This window comes from Lycium ferocissimum, unplaced genomic scaffold (genome assembly GCF_029784015.1).
Source record: "Lycium ferocissimum isolate CSIRO_LF1 unplaced genomic scaffold, AGI_CSIRO_Lferr_CH_V1 ctg8478, whole genome shotgun sequence".
Classification (NCBI taxonomy): domain Eukaryota; kingdom Viridiplantae; phylum Streptophyta; class Magnoliopsida; order Solanales; family Solanaceae; genus Lycium; species Lycium ferocissimum.
This window is the reverse complement of record NW_026727270.1, coordinates 15,425-33,455: the sequence shown is the minus strand read 5'-3', so window position 1 is coordinate 33,455 and position 18,031 is coordinate 15,425. Positions and strand designations below refer to the sequence as shown.

Here is an 18,031-nt window from a genome sequence, read left to right as displayed (position 1 = left end):
CGTCAGCTTGATGCCATGAGTTGTTGATAAAGATTAAACCCTGATACCCATCTTGATTTGGATATATTATTGGCATACCCACTGTTGGTATTGTGATATGATATATTGTTGGCATACCTTTGTCGGTACCGCATGATATGATACATTGTTGGCGTATTCTAACGTTGGTACTTGTGATATTAAACTTGGTTGTCGATGTTGATACACGATTGCATACATCCTCACTCCTTCATCATGGCATTTGCCCGGTGATGATCATTATCGTTAATTAGCATAGCAGCTGCGGTATTATGATATGATATCTCAGCTTGGCATACCCACCGCTGGTAATGTATGGATATGATACATTGTTGGCGTGCCATTATTGGTACTTGTGATATTAAACTTGGTTGTTGATGTTGATCACGCATTGCATACATCCTCACTCATTCAAGCGATGCATGGCCGGCGTCGACGATAATGCAAGCATCGTTGATTATGCAGCCACTGTTTGTATTGTGATATGATATATTGTTGGCATACCCACTATTAGTATTATGATATGATACATTGTTGGCGTGCCCCATTTTTTGTACTTGTGATATTAAACTTGGTTGTTGATGTTGATACACGTATTTCATACGCCTCACTTATTCATGATACATGGCGATCTTCTCTGCTGGCGATCCCAGATCGATGATCGAGTGAAACGGTTTTTTGATAAACTCTTTACTCGAAAGTGATTGTGAGAAGGCCGATGTCCGAGGTTCAATTTCGAAATCGTTGATTGTGTAAATCGATACTTATGGCACTCTTTACTGAAAGTGATTGAGGTGGTCCGATGTCGATCTATTTGGCATCATTGTTGCATGGCTGATTCCGATGTTATCCCGAAATCATTATTAGTGCATAGACTCCGCGAGTCCCCCAGAGTGGTGCCGGTCCCTGTCTGTCTATTGGACAAAGATCCGGGACGGATGGCACTTAGACTTCGCAAGTCACACTGGGTTGTGCTATCGAGACGTCGATATTTCTGTCCGGAGTAAATGTGTACACCTCATTTACATGTCATGGCATTGCATTCATACATCTTGCATTGCATTGCATTGATACACCTTGCATTGCATTGCATTATGGCTTGTTTGAGATGGTTTGGTGTTTACTTGTGATGATTGGATTGATTGATTTATTCGGTTTTGGCACATTTGGTATTGATCTTTACTTAGGCAATGACATGTACTTGGATCTGGATTTATTGATTGATCTTGTTGAGGTATCCATGTCATCGTCCGTAAGATTAGTTATATGTTTGGTCTCTATGTGATGTAGGATAACAAAAATCTTAATGATGAGTTGACTACTAGACCGAAATGATCGATTTAATGATATGTGAGTTAAAGGGATCGTCAGTGAGCTTAATCGGTGAATTATTAGAGTGAAATTAATGATTAAGGGTATTGATATACAGTGTGTGGTAGATAGACGTATGACTTGATTGGGTTGTTATCATGTTTATCTGTGAATTGTTTCTATCGATATATGTTACTAACCATTGTCGGCCTATGATACTTACTAAGTACGCGTGGTTTGTATTGATATTGCACTTGCTACACCTTTGGGATGTAGATTGTTTCGGTGATTGCTCGAAGCATATGTGGAAATACGCGGTTGCCTATCCGGAAAGCCTCCTCCCATTTCATTCCGAGACGGAGGTTGAGTCTTAGAATGTAGTGGTAATCTGAAGTCATGAGTCACTCTTGTAGTAGTCTAGATCAGGTCATGGGAACTTGAAAAGAGTCCTTATCTATTTAACGGTTGTAAATATTTTCCATATTGGAGTTTATTAAGCAATTGATTTTCGCTGTTAATTATCTTTACTTGATTACTGTTTGAGGGTTCGCCTACCGAGGAGGGAAAGGTAGGTGCCCCCGCGATCATAATTTGGCGTCATGACACAAGCGTTTATTGTCAATTCCAACACTTCCAGCCCAAATTAAAACACGAAATTGTTTATCTCTTCTAAAATTTGATGCTTGACCTAAATGAGGTCTTTGTGCATCAATCAAAGTATGCAATCAAATTAGCTAGTACATACCTTGCTATTTCCACTTGCTCGACTCTCAATTTTCAGCTTTTGGTCCCAACTTTTAATAGCATTGGTCCAGACATCAAGTTAAGTCAACCCCAAGTAAGTGTTCAAAAATAAGGAAAATGACTAGCGTATCAATGACAATTACAGAAATACTTTTCCACCTATATAAATGACTTTTCTTTTCTTCAAGTGTTTAATGAGGTTAGGAAAGGACTAATGAATGACAACTAATTTTAACTAAACTTATCATATTTGCATATTGAGAAGATAAAGAATTCAGCTATTATGTCAAAGTAGTAATGAGTTTATCAAGGGCTCATTTGGTACGAGGGATAAGGGATAAATATTCTCAGGATTAAATTTGAAATGAGTTTATCTCACGTTTGGTTGGGATAAAATCGCAATATAACTAATTTCGGGATTGTAGTGTTATTTTATCCCTGTGGGAGGTTGAGATAAATAATCCCGAGATAAATAATCCCAGGATAAGTAATCCTGAGATAACTTGTTTCCAACCAAACAACCCTTAAGTCTGTTAGAAATATGAAGAATGAATGCACTTTGTGTAGAAACTTCACAATAAAATTAAAGAGCAATTCAATTTATTCACCGGTACTGGTCCATGCATCCTGAATCCTTTTACAATAAAGAGTACAAAACATGGGAAAATCTTGAAGTAAAGACAAATTATGATATGAATTTACAAAGGCATATTAAGCTGTCAGAGTTAACAACATTCATACTAAGATTTTATTTGTCCCGAGTAACCCGCCATATTCCGGTGTTCTTGTTGGAAATGGACCATCTTTGAGACAAATTTATGTATATGTTGCACATCATTATATTGGCCTTTGGTTCAAACTTCTTCCTAACTTACTAGGTTAAATGAGTTATAAAAGAAGCAAACAAGGAATGTTGAATTTATTTAGAACTGTATAATTATAAGTTGCTTATACAACATATTTCTTGCTAGAGTCAGATAACACCTACTGATTAACATGATGATGATGATTGCATTCCTTTATTCTTTGCATGCAAAAATTATAATACACTTTCTTCCCAAGCGAACGTTGTAATGGCTCTGATCTCTCCCTTGCTTGATACTTGTTTTTCAATCAGAAGAGCAATAATAAACAATGGATTACAATAGGGTAAAGTGTTCTGATTGTGTACACTCACTATGATTTTTGATTGGGAAACAAAAGAACAACAAAACACACAAACAGTGCTACGGCAGTACTTTAAAAGGGGAAAGAGTCATATTTGTCCCTCTTGAAAAAGGTTTAATATTACCCTCCGTTATACTATCCGTCCAGCCCTTAATGTTATATATCGATCTCATATTAATGTTATAAAAGTGGCTGAAATTTGTCAAAATGGCATGCCAACTCACCACACAACCCTTTCTTCTTTCACCACTAACCAAAGTCACCAACACCTTCACCATATGTACCATCACCACTGTAGGCACTGAAATTTAGTCGGACTTAAATCCACAAATTAATTTGGATCATATTCTAAATTCGAGATGTATTGGTCCAAACAAATATTATGGGCTAATATAATCGGATTAATTGATTAAGTCCAATTGTTATGGATTTAATTGAAAGACTAATTCAATTGGCTAGTCGATCTTGTCGAACTTGGCGATGAGCTCCACTTATTAGGCCAGGTCCATGCCACGTATCAAGTGACGTGGCACGCCAAGTCAAGTCGAGGACCAATAAAGTCGTGCCACATGCATAAGTGACACAACATGTCAGGTCAATAGAAGAACCAATCAAATGTCGCCAAGTGTTCAAATGACATGGTTCAACCAATCATATACAAACCCTAGCTCTCCCCTGCAACTATAAATAGGGGTCTTCACAAATCCAAAAAAAAAAAAAAAAAAATACATAGAGAAGCTCTCAACCGCAAGTCTTCCGCATACCAAGAAGTCTTCGCTCCAAGTGGTGAGCCGCAAGTTTCCATACCTCTACGTCTGTGATTAAAGCTCGGCTCCGCATTCGTAGTTAAATATCAACAACAAGTAATCCGTCCATTCAAGAACAAGCAAAGCCCTTGATTGACGGTCATATCATGAGGAGAAGAATCAAAGGATTACATCTTTTTATTTAAGATTTCATAAAGATTGTAACCCCTGCACAAATTCTTGAAATTAAATATTACTCTTTGTCGCTATTTTTCTTGTCTTGATTATTATTTTCAAGAACGAAAGATTAGTCGTTACAACCACCAACATAATTATTCTACTTAGTATTGCATTTGTTGTTGTACTTTTAATAATCACATTGGGTCTTTGATTATCATACCAAAAGAATCACTTTTTCAATTAGTAACATTTCGCTATTTAATGTTTAACTGTGATTTTTCACTGTATTTATCTAACATTTTGCGACTAGAGATTGCTTAAACAAAGTTTCCAATTCCCATTAATGGCTTATGTTGTAGTTTCCGTAACCTTTTTCTTTACTTTATGGAGGAAGAGCATATAAGTATTGCTAATAAAATGTATTTTTGATAATGTAGACAAGAAAACTAATGAACTAACAACAATAACACGACTACTGATTAATTACCTCATAGATTTTCACTGTCTTCTTCTGCGAAAGTTCTTGCGCCTTTGACTTCTCCTCTTTGCTCTGTATGTCATTTCATGAGTGATAGTTGCAAAAAAGTCTATGAACCATCTTGGCCTTTCAAATCTGTATATGAAATGCAGTATGCTAAATCTGAAAATCAAGCCACAACCATACCCAATTAAGACAGATTGCCAACACTGACGGACTCTTATTCTGGCCACATTCATTTGACAATAGGAATCCACACAAATCAGAGTTTTCAACTTTGGCTGTGCACGAATAGGAACAAGTAGGAAAGTTTACTGATCTTCTTGCAGTCATATTCATCTCAAAAAGCTCCTTCATATTAAACTAAACATATCAATGATTTCCACATTTTCACCAATAGAAAGCGTGTAGGACCTTCTGAGAATTAGCAGCGGAACAAATTAAATTCAGTGTGTGAGTCAAACAATTAATTACCAAACAGGACCCAATAGATAGGAAAAATCACAAACACAACTCTCTACTGACTCCAGCTTTGTCCCCAACTTTAATCAAACTATGTTATCAATTTTGCGTATCTAGTGGGGGTCTCACATGAACCCATGCAACCAGTGCTTCTTTTCCTGAATCATTATGCATAGTAATAATATATTTAGAAACAGTACTTTAATATAGATGTGTGTATCCAAGCTTAAAGTATCATATAATGTGGTGAAGATTGGGTGCACTTCTTTGAGTAACGTTAGGAGTCAATTTTATATCTATATTTTTACTTTTATTTTCTAAAATTGGATGCAACTCCTTAAGTCATTATTGGTGTCATTCTTTGTGTTTTTACTTTTTTTACTTTCTTTCTTTGTATGGTTTAAGCTTTCAAAATATTCAAGTCATAATAAAATTAAATGTATATATTAATACTAGTTATAGTAGATGACGTAGTATATAATCAATGAGTTCAACTGAATTCAACATTTTCGACGCGGAGTAGCTACATATGTAAGAAATTACTCCCTTCGGATCAAAAGAGTGTCCACTTAGCGATTTGCACAACCCTTAAGAAAATATTAACTCCTAGACAAAAATAGGTAATTTGACTAAACTGCCCCAAATTAAATAGGTATTGGAATTTGATCACATAACACTTAATAGGGGCAAATCTGAAAAGATAAAGTTAATTCTTTCTTGATTTGATAAGTGGAAACTCTTTTTGACCTAAGAAAAAAAGGTTAAGTGGACATTTTTTTGATCCGGAGAGAGTAGTATTTTAAGAAATATTATTGAATTTGAACTTATCATTTCAAAAGCATAGTGGGTTCAATGGTAAAAACTTAAAGGTTGAACCGTCAAAGTCATATAATGAATCCACCTTTTCATAATAGTAAGTGGACATTTTTTTTTTATCCGGAGAGAGTAGTATTTTAAGAAATATTATTGAATTTGAACTTATCATTTCAAAAGCATAATGGGTTCAATGGTAAAAATTTAAAGGTTGAACCGTCAAAGTCATATAATGAATCCACCTTTTCATAATAGTAACCATCTTCTGAATATTTTAGATTTGTCTTTGATTTTGTCCGGTAGTGTTCAAAAAGAGTAGAGATTTAATAAGTCAGTTGATTGGCTACCTAAACTTATACCTTATTGGTGAGGATTCGCATCCCCACGTTGTAATTCCCTTCTCCATCTCCCTTCCCCTACCCCTATGTATTAAAAAAGAAGTGTTCAAAAAGAAGGGGGGAAAAGATTAGTCAATGGCAATTAGAGAAATGCTTTTCCCCAGTAACGCCTTTGATTTTCGCAGAAAAGGAGGACTTTAGGTACTAGAATTTTACTCTCTTAAACCTTACTAATTAAATCCTCGAAATACTAAAAGTATACTCCCTCTGTCCCATATTATTTGTCCACTTTTCTCTTTACACATCCTTTAAAAATTCATAAATAAAAGTGTATTTTTACTGCATTACCCTTATCTCTCTCCAATTACACTCTTATCAATATTGGTTACTTTAAAAACAATTAATGTTTAAGGGCAAAGTAGGAAAAACTTAATTAATTCTATCTTGATTTTGTAAATGAACAAGTAATTTGGAACGGATATTTATAGTAATGTGGACAACTAAAATGGGACTAAGGGAGTATTTATTAATCATTAAAAACTACATTTAATCACATAAAATTTGAAACTTATTAATTAAGACATTTTTATCACAGCCTCATTTATTGTAATTAGGATAGTTCCAATGTTCATTAGCAAGTGCGCTAACCACAATGTTTCAAACATTTGAAATTTTAGCAGTATGAACTAGTGCTAGGAGTATCATGCCAATGCTCCAGCATGGATTAATGGGATTTAATTCCAAGATATGTTTGACACTTGACTAAAAGAAACTAGACGGTGTATGTAAGAAATATACTTCCTCCGTTTCAATTTATGTGAACTTATTTCCTTTTTAATCCGTGCTAAAATGAATGACCTTTTTCCTAATTTGAAAACAAATTCACTTTATGAAATGATTTACTGACCACACAAATATTCAAGACTTATTTTGAACCACAAATTTCAAAAATCTTCCCTCTTCTTAAAACGTCATGGAGTAAAACGCTCACATAAATTAAAACAGAGGGAGTATTCATTTGGGGACGTCATGTCCACAACACTTCATATCCATAACCCCAAACATTTTATTTTGGGAAAAGGGTCAAAAATGCCCTTTTACTTTGTTTTAAGGGCTAAAAATATTCTGCGTCACAAATTTGGATCAAAAATATCCCTCACGTCATTAAAGTTTTCAGATATACTCCTGTCTTGAAAGAAATCTCCAAAGCCCCAAAATAACCAGATTTTATTTTTCAAACTCGCTTCATTATTTAAACCCGATCCAACTTAATTAAAAACTGCATCCCCTTCCAATTCCCTCAAACGTAATTCTACTTGTCTTTCAGTTAATTCCGCTCAATAAATGTCTGTCGATCTTTTCACTACTTACTAATTAGCCTCCCCAAATCCATTTCGGGCTTATCTTTCTCCAAACCCACATCCTTACTTTCTAGAGGGTTGTTTAATACGCATACTCCTTCTAACTGCTCTAGCTTGGCATTCGGTTTTAGCTTCTAACTGTCCAATTTGCCATGTTCGAAATACATTATTACTTTTTTGCTACTTCTATCGTTAAAAATCTAAGCGCATCAATTCTTTTTCTTGACAACCGAATGTGAAAAGATGGAGCGGAATTAAATTGGGGGATCTGGCCGGGGATCGTAGAGGTTTTTTAATTAAGTTAGATCGGGTTTTAAACGCATTTAAATCTTATTAAAAATGAAATTCCGGTTATTTCTTAGATTTGGGGATTTTCGGCAAGACAGCGTATATTTAAAAACTTTAACGATTTTATGATATTTTTTATTCAAAATTTGTGACGGAGATATTTTTACTTTAAAAACAAAGTAGGCGCATTTTTGACTTTTCCTTTTTATTTTCATAAAAATTCTCACTGTTGAATCTTCGTGTTATGTACATTCTTCGATACATGACAAAACTACAAATGTCACCCTAAACTCATCCGGTACTTTCATTTTGACACTTCGATTAGGCCTACTTCTAATTAAGCCTACTTCTAGTTGAACTCTTATACCATCCAAAAGGGCCTACTTCTAGTTGAACTCTTATACCATCCAAAAGTCTCTACTAATTAAACACTTATCGTTGGCATGGCATAGCATAGCGGGTGTCCTACATAGTTTCTAAGCATGAGTTTTTTTTTTTGGCATAGATAGACTGAGAAATAAAGGAAAAACTTTAATTATTACACACACTAGCTTGGTTGGAAATTTGTAATACTCTACAACATATATAACTTTAGTATACTATTCTATTACATCTAATCCAAGCATAATTATAATAACTGAACTAAGTCATCAAACCTATTGGATGTAAATCATGTACTAATAATCTTAACAGAAAAATAGCCGAAACTCAATACATAATATTGTACTTCTCAAAAACATTGGGAACCTCCTATAACATTCTTTCTCTTCTGGTAGTACAAATGAAAAATGAAGAAAAAGCATACAACAAGCTCTTGAAGAGAAGCACACATAATGCTTGCATGGAGGCTGGAGCTATACCTACTAGTCATAATAGAATCTTTATATTATTTTTATTTCTGCATCTTAAGAGTCATTCAACTACAGATCCGAAAGCATCAAGAACCACTGGAAGGGCCAAAGCCAACAAAATTGAACCCACCATTCGTTTCTCTCCATTCCGAGTCTAAATGCTATACACCCTACTCCAGCATATGTAACTCAGCTGTTATCGCATGTTCTCTCTGCAGCACGTCGATCATGTCATATATCCGCTTCTTCTTCTTTCAACTTCACCTATACTCAGAAACACCCACTGTTATGATTTGGTGAATGCAGAATAAAAAACTAGAAAGCATTGTAATAATTGGAGAGACTAGAATTATATGAAACTTCTAATTCTAACTGAATTTGTTCCTTGAGAGGAATGGTGATACCGCAGGAAAGAAAAGCTTTAATAACAATTTAGACATATTAAGCTTGATTACCTTCTTAGCAAGGAAAAGTATAGCATCAACTGTGCCTCTGCATAGATAGATCTACCACAAACATTGTGTTGAAATTCAAAACCAACCCTGAAAAAGAGAAACCAAGTTAATGTTTGTTCAATTTATAGACATTGGCAACAAAAATGAGAAAAATCAAAGGACAGGCGGTATTACATTCCGTCTGGTGAGGTCAGATGGTACATGTGGAAAGCATGCCCTAACAAGTGTTCTTCGGGGACACCAACCATCTCAACTTGTTGCACGGGATCTCGTATTAGTTGTACCTGATAGAATATTTCATGAGGATAACTGTCAATATATACTCTACCTTTTAAAATACAAGTAATATAAAAGAAATCAATGTCAAGGCTTGAGAGCAAATTGGATTTCTCTATATGCTCCAACTCCAGTATTCAATTTCATTCTCTTTTCCTCCCAAAAACTCGAAGAAGGTTGAAAATATATTAATCCTTCTTTAGTTTCATTCTCTTCCCCTTTCAAACTTGAAACATAGTTTGAAAATATTCAATAACTTGGCAGTCTGTACCACCACTTAAAGCTGGAAAAACCATCTCAGGCAATGCTAATAGAACATTTATGCCGTACAGGAAATATAATTTACTTTTCGCTGGTATCGAAATAGTGCAATAGATTTAAGAGAAGATATAGGAACCAGATGGAACAAGATATGACATAGGAGCAAGTAGCCTCACAATGAAGTGCCAGGGACGATGATTGCTTTGGAAGAAAAAATAGTGGACGTACTCCGTACTCTATATCTGACGGATCTCATCACCAATTCAGAAATTTGATTCAGTATACACAAAAGTTCTAAAGCGAAAAGCGCCATTTTGAAGCAATACAGAGGAGTGGAGGGAGGTGATACATTCATATTGTACTAGTCTGATGGCTTTATCATCAGATCCTCTCATGAAGCCCATTCCAGCTATCTAAATTATTGATAAACACGAAAAAAATTGTTTTCGATAAGCTATTTCCTATCAATTTGGCTGCAACATAGACCTGATACTCTCCATCATTGACCATGAATTCAGATGCTTCACTTTAGAGCTGTGAGGCATAAGAACTTACGCAGAGTAATATAGTCAACCTTCTTCTCTACGTTATCAGATTCTTTCCTGGTCAACTTATTTATGCAGGACAGTTAAGTTGGGGGTATTAGAAAATAGTCAAATTGTGCAAAGATGAACTCATGTTTGTAAAAGCGGAAGACGAGAATCAAATAAGTAGAATAGCATTATTTCATAAGAGAGTTCACTATTTAGTGAAAAGGATAAAGTCCGGACGAACTAAAATAGTATAATGGAAGAAGGAATTGAAATTTGGGACAGGAGGATATGGAAGAACATGATAGGTCAATGTTTTATCGTTATTGAACAAACAAAGCAGTAGACGCACCTCATCCAAATCAAAAGAAACGCCTAGTGTCTGAAAGCAAGAGATAACAGCCTTCGCAGTTCCAGAAGTGTCCAATTTACTTGCTTGATGAGACTCCATCACCTTATAATCTGATAAAGAGGGTCAAAATTCAGATTTCAATCACAGCATACTATAAAATCAAACTGAATATTACGTTAACATGTTGAGATGAATAAGACTGCAAGAGGATCAGTAAATAAGGAAATAATAGAGGGTAAGCAAAGAAGAAAACAAAATGCACTATGAATGCACAGATAAATAGACGTGGAAATAAGCATGTACTTCGCATATGTGGTTGGATACCCAGATTTGCCAAATAGATATAATATCTTATTGTTAAACAGCACAATCAGACAGTCAGACCTCCAATTATTCTTTGCAGACCAGTTCCTTAATATTTCAGTACACGAGGTTTGTCCTCTGTATGTCAAATCCGAAGCAGAAAATAATAAAAGAACCAACCCCTAGAAAGACACGGTCTTTAAATTGCTCTGTCTGATCCAGGAGCATTCAAATAGTAACCTAAAACACAGGCACGATATATGGTGGGTACTAAAAGATCTAGTAGGCGTTTGGAAAATATTTGGTTGAAGTTGAAAAAGAAATTAAAGATGAAGCTGAAAAGGAGTATTTTGATGTTCAGACATTTCCAAGTTATTTCACACCCCTTAATGATCTGCCTATCTCTCCATCCGTGAACTGTAAGAGGCAAACCAAAACCCGGGTTGTAAAAGGAACAGCTGCTAAAGAGCTCCTCATTTAGTGAGGAACAGCCATTTTAATCGTGCAGCAGCCAAGATGAAAAAACGACATCCAGCGACCTAGTGGCCCAATCACACACGAAGCAACAACTGGTGGTTTCATTTGCCCCTTTAGATATCCAGCCACAATGCGGACATGGAAGTCCAACTACAGCAATTCATGTCTACCCGAAACTACTGCTGCTTGTTCTCAACATATATCTTCAGTATTAACACCTTCCTATACACAATCTCATGCAATTACTATTTTTAAGGTCCTTAACTCTAAATTCATCCATAGAACATGTAATATAAAGATGGATGATAGTGGAAGTGTAAAATTGGATACAGTTATTTACTGCTTAATCACTAGTCCAATTCTGCTGTCTTCCATAAAACTAATTTTGCAGAGCACTTCAAATCAACGAGTTCCAGTTCTTAATTGGTGCAGTGATCTTCAGAAAGTAATTCCCAATAGCTTTAACATTTTCTATAGCAGCATTAAATTCACGAGCCATTCGGGTCTCAATTTGCAAATCTCTGGATGAAAAGAATTTATCTTAACCTCATATACATGTCGCGAAGGAGACAAACCTGTAAACTGTACCCAGAGAAAGCTCCAGGAAATTGTTCTGCCATGATTTCCATGGCTGCGAGAAAAGCTACCACCTAAATTAAAGTCTGGTGTACTATTTAAAAAAATAAAAATAAAAATAAAAAAGAAAAAATCTCTAAATCCGCTTTCCCATTTGTGGGGAGATCACAGCATAAACTTTTGAGTCTGCCACTGTTTTGTACAGCTTCTCCCTATCTCCACCAGTTGTTCCCATTACAAAAGGCACTCCAACTTGGCTGTATAATTCAGCATTATCTGCAAGTTCATACTGGCAATAAGGAAAGTACAATGGCTATGTCAATGGAATCTCTAGCAAAGAATGCAATAGATATCATTTTGGTGCTTTTGTATTTTATGCCTCATTCCACAGCCTCTTCTACCCTCCACTAGACACGTGTAATAGATATCACAGGAACCTACCTATACTGGTAAATTTTATTTATAAGAACCACAGCATCAAGAGGCTTGTATCTAACTATCTATACAAAAGAGCTCGGCTGGTCCCTTTGAGTGTGTAGACAAATCTTTAAAGTTCAGCATTTTATAGAAATCATTAGAAAACTTCCCCGTACACCAAGGAAATCTACACTTTACAAGAGAAATATTCTATGTTTTACTCTCAACACAACTGTGGTTTCTTTCTAAGAAAATTGTCCAAAATATTCATAAAGGAATGGTTCTCCATGTCTGCCTACAATCTTAGCTTCTGTTGTTGCCAGCTAATCGCTGCTTGCTTCCAAGCATCATTCACTGAACACCATAAGGTTCCAAAACATACACACAATTTGCTAAGTCACAATATAGCAGGAAATATCATACAGATCCAGCAGGACCTTCACAAAAAGAAAAAAAGAAAACCCCATCTTCTGTGCAAGTTGTTTCGTACTATTAGACATGCCTCATGCAAAAGCTAGCCACTAAAAACAACATCTTTGTTGGGGCTTTTGCTCTCCGAAGCATTCTCTGTACCCGCTGAGTAGATACACTAATTTCTTCTTTCCGCTCTTGTCCACATCATTCTGCCCTCTCCTTCACCTATTCTTGTGCAAAGATAGTTCTTGTATATGAATTTGTCTACTTCCTCCATTCCCAAGACTGATTATCTCTTCAAAAGCATACTTCCAAGGATACTCTGGACTTGCTTCTTGTGATAAGGTCAACCAATGTTGCTAACCATTTTTTTTTTTCTTTTTTTTTTCTTTGATAAACGAGAAATCCCTGAGGCTAGTAGAGCACGGTTTGGAACACGGTGGATAATGGACTTGCCCCTCTACCTTTCTCCACTTAAATAGCATGCTTTTTTACTACGACAGGGTTCAAAGCTGTGATGCGTGCCTAACCAACAACTCTTGCCACTAGCAAAGCCCAAGGGGCAATGTTGCTAACTTATTGTCTATGATAGCGCGTGGATATGCTTCCATCAAGATAGTGATTCCACACCATTATTAACGAAACAACATTTATAAGTAATAAAGCCCCTCAAATTTCAGATAGAACTTAGTACAGCAGAAGAATATGTTCTTTCTTCAATAGGACCGTTAGATTGTTTGATCCTTATTTCCTTTTATTTCCATCATCAATGATTCTGAAGGTCTAAAGTAGTTCATATAGAATAATTGACCTTAATTACAGATGAATTATCATTGGCATCAAACACGGCATATCAAAACAATAAGAGCAATGCATATGTCACGTATCAGAACAGCCAAAAGATAGTGATATTGACAGAAGTCAGCAGATTGAAACTGAATTGATGTATGTCATTGGCATAAAAATGTAAACTTTTTGACTCTTTATCTTACCATTCACAGCAGCAGGCACTGTATAGTCCACTACAATTAGATTCGGGTGTTCCTCAAAGACAGTGGACAGGATGTTTTCTCTATCTGAAGGACCATACACAGTTATCTCTTTTCCACCCGCCTCCACAATTTCCTTCATCTTCTGGACCACTAAAACATACAGACATGGGTTGAAGCCCCGCAGAGATTGATGCTTCAAGAACTGCCCTCCCCATTTTTCCAGTACAACCATTCACCTTTACATCATCAAACAAAACCAAAACAAAAAAACAAAAAAACAAAAAAAAAAATTGAGCTTAACCAATCTTGAAGTAAACAGTACTCACATGTAAAGATACAAAGTCACGTCCAGATAATAGCTTAACTTTTGAAGAGACTACCATATTTGATACTACCAATTGCAATTGACATAATAACATTTGCAACAGTTTTAGCCAGTGTATTTGAAAGCCATAATATCATTACTACTTCAGCAAAATATTAAAACAAGAACAACAACATACCTAGTGTAATCGCACGAGTGGAGTCTGAAAAATATTAAAACAACAAGTAATACATAATACTGCAAGGCAGTTTTCAGGAGTCGGGACTCAAGAGCAGACAAAAGTTTATTGTTGTTTACCTCGAGAAGAGTGATGTTTTGGTTTCTCTGAGTGACCTGCAATATTTAGATCAGCTTGAATAAGTCAAACTAGAAAAACTAGCCAATCAGACATAAGAAGAGTCAGGACATTAAGCATTCACAAGCCTCTCTGAATTTTGAGAAGTTTGGAATTAGACAATCATGAATCAACCAGAACTTACCTTTGTCTCTTGAACGATGACTCCTGTCCTTAGATTTTTCCCTGTCCCTTTCAAAGTCGTCTTGCTCCCTTTTCCTGTCAGATTCCCTTCCCCTATCACGTTCACGAGATTTTAGTCTTTCCTTATCGCTGTCTCTGCCCCTGTCCCTCTCTCGCTCCTTGTTCTTTTCTCCACCAGCATCTGTTCTATGGTCAGTCTTTCCAGGCTCTTCTTTTGACTCCCCTTCTGAAGGCATGCTTTTAGAGTCATCATCACTCTTCTTCGAGTCCTTCAACTTATCAAGGGCAGCTTTTGTTACTGCCTCCTTCGGCACTTCCTGGTTTCCGGGTGTACCAGTATCTTCATTCACTGAACCTTCCTGTAAAGAAGAGGAAGGGGAGAGAGAGGAAGGGTGGGGGGGCCGGGGATTGTGGGGTGTGTGTTGTGGGTTTAGTATCAAAATGGACGTGTTCTATAATATAGCAGACGGCTATCAAATCGAAAGACCGGTGAGTGCTTTACCTTGGATACAGGAAGAGATGGCAAGTCCCTTGATCTGTTTGATGTAGCAAAGGAGCCTCCTTCCTCGACAGGAATGTATTGTGCTTTTGGAAGACTGTAAAGATGAGCGAGAACTCTGCAAACTTCATCTATACCAGCCTTGTCCGCATCAAATGCTTTCCCCCAAGGAGGATTCTCTGGGAGGGGCACCTGAAATCTACGGGCTGCAACATATACAACTCCACAGACCACAACCTCACTTTTAAATCTTACACAGAGTGTTGTGTGCAAACTGCTCATAAATAAAAGCACCCCCGAGGGTTTTATGGTTTAGAAACATTATCATTTCTGGGCAAAGAGCTAAATAGAATTTTTAGGCCAATTTATTATTGATCACTGCCCAATTAGTTAAGCTTCATCCAATAGTACCATAACACTTGTTAGAAGAAAAAATATAGAAGCTAAAAGAAACAGATACCTTGATGAAAGAAGTAACTTTCCACTACATCCCATTAAAGGTTTGAAAAAAATTAAACAATAGGGAAACCCTGGGCCTATCATTAGCTGGTAGAATTTAGATAATAAATTAATAATGATGGAGGTTTTTCTGATTTTTCTTCTTGATTTGGTATACAGTACCTCTATGTTGCCAAAGAGGTACTGTACAGCGGATGCCATCTTATTTACATACATTCTTCAACTATATGTTAATAACACAAGGAAAAGTATGTAAGCAGCACCTGGTTTCATTTAAAACCCGCAATGACATAAATAAAACGAAAGAGAAGGCTATATTTCCTTTATTTGGACAAACGAATAGTGTGTGAATATGATGGGATTACTCACAGCATAGAAAATTGGGAATGGAAAAGGAGAAAACATTCTGAAAGAAAAACAACAACCAAAAAGCTTTTGCCACTTATAGCCTTTTGTTTGAATAGATCCCGTAAGAACCCCAACATCTTTCTTTTACATCAGTTACATGACCATTTCATTTTATAGGACAGGTATGGAAGATCTTGAAGACTGTCATATATTGATCATGCCACACCGAAAGTATGAACCAAAAGATATACCTACTATCAAGCTAATATCAGAGTATATGCTTCCGAAAAAATAGATGGTACAGCTTCTAAGTGTTTCAAGTTGGCAACACAAATAATATAGAGAGAAAGATGGCCAAAACGCAAACATAACTTAATCAATTTTAAAGTACTGAGCACTAAATGTTTACATTAAACATAGAGCAATCAGGTGCTATTATAACTTGTAGCAATAAGAAATACTTTCTGTTGTCAACACCCGCATAAAAGAACATATTCAGATAAACATAACAACTCCTAAACAGCACTCACCAGTCATTTGCAAGATTCCAAGCTTCTTGTCTCAATTCTGCAGGTGTTCCAAGAGCTGCGAGGTAGTTCGATATAAATTTATGAGGATGCTCGACATGGCAGATGAAACCCATCTCCTTTTAAAAGATGCCTCTCTGTTCTGATTAGATCTGCTTCAAATCAATATATTTCTGCAAAAGAGACCAAAAATCTTTCAAATGGAAACACCAAAGAAATGTATCAACTTGATGTCTTTACAATATGTAGAAACCCCCCGTGTAAACACCAATGAAATGTAAGAAAATGCAAACTTGGTGGGCACAAATGCATCTGAAGGAACCCCCATCCCTCAAAAAAAGAAAAAGACGGGTAAAAAGGGAAGTTGCAGATGTATGGTTTTACTCATGAATTAATACATAAAAAGTTCGCAGCGACACCATCAGTCTCTATTGCAGTCTTGCGACTTGCAACGCATCAAAACTTTGATCTTATCTAGGGGAAATATCACTAATATTGTCGATAAAAAGTTGTGTACAACTTTCAGGAGAGTTACATGTGCAGACCCTTTCAATTGGGTATTTCAGGAACAAAAAGAATAATAATGATATAGAACATACCAAAAAAGTAAATTCCCCAATATATCAATGAGTAAAGCAAACTAACATGCAGATAGAAATAAACTCTTTTCTCAAGTAAATGAGATATCAAACCTTTGAAGATGTATCCAAATGTTCTATAGGTAAGTTTTCTCTCCTACATTCCATTCTGTGGAAAACAATAAGCACCTGCCTTGCTTTTCTCGGGCTTTCTTCGAGTTTTGATGCATGCCAAACACAACTAGCAGCAACCCTCTGCAAGTTAACACAAAAGAACCACACCTCAGTATGAATAACACACTCTTTCTTTTGAGAAAGGTGGGAGTTGGGGCAGAGGGGAAGAGAAAGTAACCGTCACGTTAAAACGGGCAAATGATTTCTTGCAGTAATACCGATGAAATAATACTTGACCAGTGGCCATTACAGCTTGGGGTCTGCAAATTATAGTGTTAAGGAGACACCAATGCCAAATGCGGTGAACTTTAAAGTAGAAAAGTACAACAACAACAACAACATACCTAACAAAATCGACAAGCAGAAGTGACAGATGATGAGACCTTATCCCTACCTCGAGGCAGACATTGCTTTCCATTAGACCTCGCCTCAAGTGAAAAGCAACTATCTTCATATTAACTCATATAACAAAGGATACAATCTGAGCAAAATTCCACTTTCTTGGATGAGATCACAACCATGGATTCGAAGTGTCATTTCCGTAACTTCATCAATTCCATCTTTCCTAGAAGGGGAGTTTATAAGCTGCTCCTCTTTCTAGATAGAATGTATCTATTGCCGTGTAAATCATAGTTGTAACTTCAAGAATCCCCTAAACGACAATAAAGAAACAAAATTTGGAAACCAGACTGTATAAACAAACTTTAGGGAGCATATAGCAGTTGCAGAAAATAAACTTTTGATCCTACTCAAATAAACCTAAATGTATAAACAATTCAGGCAAATAACACCTACCACCAAAAAATAAATAAAAAGCATACCTTTTTTTTTCC

The 18,031-nt window shown here is 36.1% G+C and overlaps 2 pseudogenes; both read right to left on the bottom strand.

Moving 5' to 3' along the window:
• Positions 1-4,653: 4,653 nt before the first annotated feature.
• On the bottom strand, positions 4,654-14,193 carry LOC132045888 (4-hydroxy-tetrahydrodipicolinate reductase 1, chloroplastic-like; annotated as a pseudogene).
• Positions 14,194-14,386: 193 nt separating this feature from the next.
• LOC132045889 (cyclin-L1-1-like) lies at positions 14,387-17,829 on the bottom strand (annotated as a pseudogene).
• Positions 17,830-18,031: the final 202 nt, after the last annotated feature.